This window comes from Cucurbita moschata, unplaced genomic scaffold, assembly GCF_002738365.1.
Source record: "Cucurbita moschata cultivar Rifu unplaced genomic scaffold, Cmos_1.0 Cmo_Scf00096, whole genome shotgun sequence".
Taxonomy (NCBI): domain Eukaryota; kingdom Viridiplantae; phylum Streptophyta; class Magnoliopsida; order Cucurbitales; family Cucurbitaceae; genus Cucurbita; species Cucurbita moschata.
The window spans coordinates 385,260-390,059 of NW_019268612.1; positions in this window are offsets into that span (position 1 = coordinate 385,260).

Sequence of the window (4,800 nt, forward strand, 5' to 3'; positions counted from 1 at the left end):
TTAAAACGACATAACAAGAGACTAATTAAAAATAAATAAATATTTAAATTAAAAACGTCTTATCCAGTCCTAAGTCTAAGAAAATAAATGCATCTCCCCTATGCATGTGATCTCGAATTGCAATGTCATTGTCAGCCATACATGGATGTGATAAAACAACCTAATCCTCAGCCCAACGATCCAAGGTTTTGTTGAAGCAAGAACCCTTGAATAAAAGAAATTAACACGTCCTTATACAAAATTAGGATCAACTAAAAGATAAGGCTAGAATTAGATTACTCTTATGATAAAAAATCTAGAAGCAAGATTTGGATGTCTTGCCTTTACCTGAAATAAAAGTAAGTAGCACGTGGCTGAAGTATTTAAAGAAATACTTAGTGAGTGACCTCACTACTAGGGTTAGAAGCAACACAATCATGAGTGAGACCTCTCATATCAATCTATATTCCTTAGGCAACTATCCTAAACGGGCCAATTGGATCTGTATCTTTTGTTCTACACATGGTCCACACGTTTAGCGTGAACCTCCAGTCAGACGAGCATTCTCTAGTAGCTGTTGATGCCAGACACCCGTTTAGGAATAGCGACCATGGCAACATTAGGATAAATATAATGATTGTTGTCCTGCGTAGCCGTCGCAGCATTATGATAACCATAATAATCATTTCCCTGCCTCATAACGAATGCCTCCGTACCATCATAAAAAGGGAGTATTCCCCGATGCATGTACACACAATGATACATGAGGTCCCAACATTTTTTTTTTTTTCCATTTTCATTATCATTTAATACAACCAGCTAGCGTCTTCCTTCATATCATATCATTTCTTAAATCATTTATCATATCTTGCATGCGTATGTCGAAGTTGTATTTCAAGCTAGTTTGTCATTTTGCATGTCAATCATATCATTCATGTCAACATATATCATATCATAACATTTACATGTTTTCAGACATAACAATCCACATAATGCACATATCATATCATACGTAAATCATAACAATCACATAGCATATCCCAAACGTGTCTTCCACATATTTAATAATAGCTATATCAATTTCATCAAACTTGTCGTTCCATAACATATATCATACCATTCTCATATTATATTACGATATATATATATATAGAAAAGTACATACATTGTTCCCATATCCTAATCGTTTCGTAAACATTTCGTAGTTATATCGTTCCATATGCATATACAGGTCATATCGTTTCCTAAACTTATTCTAACCATATCGTCTCACCAATCTACCATAATCATATCGTTTTCTATACATAACCTTATCGTATTGTTTTATCAATCTATCATAACCATTGCTTTATAACCTTATCGTATTGTTTTATCAATCTATCATAACCATTGTTTTATATACATAACTTCGTAAACATTTCGTAGTTATATCATTCCATATGCATATACAGGTCATATCGTTTCCTAAACTTATTCTAACCATATCGTCTCACCAATCTACCATAATCATATCGTTTTCTATACATAACCTTATCATATTGTTTTATCAATCTATCATAACCATTGTTTTATAACCTTATCGTATTGTTTTATCAATCTATCATAACCATTGTTTTATAACCTTATCGTATTGTTTTATCAATCTATCATAACCATTGTTTTATATACATAACCACACCCTTATAAATGGTGTTTTGTTCTCCTCCCCAACCTATGTGGGACATCACAATCCATCCCCATCGCGGCCCAGCGTCCTCGCTGGCACTCTTTCCTTTCTCCAGTTTTGTTCTCTTCCCCAACCTATGTGGGACATCACAATCCATCCCCTTCGGGGCCCAGCGTCCTTATTGGCACACTGTCTCGTGTCTACCCCCTTCGGGGAACAGCGAGAAAGCTAGCACATCGTCCGGTGTCTGGCTCTGATACCATTTGTAACGAACCAGATCCACCGCTAGCAGATATTGTGCTCTTTGGGTTTTCCCTTTCGGGCTTCCCCTCAAGGCTTTAAAACGTGTCTGCTAGGGGAAGGTTTCCACACCCTTATAAATGGTGTTTTGTTCTCCTCCCCAACCAATGTGGGACATCACAACTGTATCGACCCAAAATTTTCTACTTAATTTAAGGTCGCTACTGTATACGTACCATAAACATTGAATGTGGAAGACTTCATTTAAATTCCATAAAACATAACATTTATCTTAAAACACAGTCATGGACTTGCATGTTTCGAAGACATCTTTAAAACGACACAACAAAAGACTAAATAAAATAAATAAACACATTTAAGTTAAAAAACATCCTATTCTAGCCTCAGTCTAAGAAAATGAATACCACTATCCTATGCATGTGCCATGGTCTCAAGTTGCGATGCCGTCGTCAGCCGTACAGGAATGCTTGCCTTAACGTGAAAAATGTAGTAGCACGTGGCTTGAGTATTTAAAGAAATACTCAGTTAGTGACCCCACTATTGGGGGTTAAATGCAAGAACATGCGAATGCAATGACGGGACCTATCTTTTCAATCTATTTTCCTACGGTATTGTCCTAACGGGTAATTTGGACGTGTACCATATACTCTACACACAGCCCAGACGTGCGGGTATAGGCTCACCAATCAGTTCGCACACCGCTGGGCCACCTTACTTGTCGGGCGAGCATACACTTGAACGTTCCCTAGGCCGGACACCCATTAGAACTAGTAACCGTCACGGCAGCGCTATGCAAAACATAACGATCGTTGTCCTGTCATTGAATGTACGCTTTCATACCCTCGTGTTGTGTTAAGAATGAGAAATAGAAATAGAAATAGAATTTGGAATGTGTGTATTCTCATTGATATTGATATCCTTTAAATAAGATACAAGATATACAAATGAGGAAAATATAAAATAATTAAATACTGAAAATAAAATAAAATATACTGTAAATCAAATCATAAAAGAAAGAATATTAAGATATAATATCTACGATATATTCCATAAATAATATATTTCAACACTCCCCCTCAAGTTGGAGAGTGTATGTTAATTACGTCCAACTTGTCTTTACGAGTGTAGACCCGAGTTGTCTTTGAGAAGAGAGTGTAGGTCAATAACATTTTTGTCTCCCCAGTAGTGAAAATATCCATAAAAAAAATAGACCGCCTTTAATTGGTTTGCATTTTTTGACTTTTAAGAAATTATTGAACTTCCAAGAAAGATGTAAAACAAAAAAATAGACCGCCTTTGGTTGGTTTGCACTTTTAGACTTTCGAGAAATTATTGAATTTCCAAGAAAGATGCAAAACTCAAAAATAGACCGCAATGATTGACTCGAGGATTGGTAACTTGTCCCATTTAATTTGATTTGGAACAAGTAAATATCCTCCCTGATCACTTCTTGGTCCATGCATAAATGCTTTAGAAATAGACCGCAATGATTGACTCGAGGATTGGTAACTTGTCCCATTTAATTTGATTTGGAACAAGTAAATATCCTCCCTGATCACTTCTTGGTCCATGCATAAATGCTTTAGAAATAGACCGCAATGATTGACTCGAGGATTGGTAACTTGTCCCATTTAATTTGATTTGGAACAAGTAAATATCCTCTCTGATCACTTCTTGGTCCATACATAAATGTTTTAGAAATAGACCGCAATGATTGACTCGAGGATTGGTAACTTGTTCCATTTAATTTGATTTAGAACAAGTGAATATCCTCCCTGATCACTTCTTGGTCCATGCATAAATGCTTTAGAAATAGACCGCAATGATTGACTCGAGGATTAGTAACTTGTCCCATTTAATTTGATTTGGAACAAGTGAATATACTCCCTGATCACTTCTTGGTCCATGCATACGTATTCTTGATATTGGATGATCGGGGACTGTAAAGGCTTCACTGATTGATTTAGTTGGTGAACGACAACTGTAAAGACGGATTGAGTTAGGCGGCTGTAAAGACTTCACTGATTGAGTTAGAGTTTGACTTTAGGTTTAATACTCCCATTGGACTCAAAGTCCAATGGGGTATTAGGAATACCAAGATCTATGCTTTGATATTAGAAATACCAAGATCGATGCTGTGATACCATGTTAAAAATGAGAAATAGAAATAGAATTGGGAAGATGTGTATTCTCATTGATATTGATATCCTTTTAATAGAATATAAGACATACAAATGAGAAAAATATAAAATAATTAAATACTGAGAATAAAATAAATATGTTGTAAATCAAATTATAAAAGAAAGAATATTAAGATATAATATCTACGATATATTCCATAAATAATATATCTCAACATGTAGGAATAGGGGAATCCCCCCAATGCATAACACACATAATGTATGAGATCCCCAATATTTCTACTTTTATCATTAATGAATATAACCCCACTATCATCTTTCATGCTTAACATGTCATTTCTCATTTTTCAGTCTACGTATCACACATAAGCCTAACGGGGTTACATTTTATGTCGTTTATCGTGATTTCATGTCATATATCACATGCTGTTTACATGTAGAATTATAGTACTATTCATGCCAAAATAATCCAGACACATCATAAACGTCATAAACATAACACATCATATCACATTAAACAGCATACATTCACATTTCACAAGTGTACTTAATCAAGTATAATAGGCTAGCATACAATTTAAGGACACATTCGAATCCACGGGCACATGCCAACATACAACATACAACGTGTAACCTACGACAGGTGAGCCACTTACCTGGTTAGCTTAAGTCGTTGTCACGAATATATCCTTAATGAAAGTTCGATTCCGTCCTTTGAAATCCAAGTCAACCTATTTGAGCTCATGACATCAG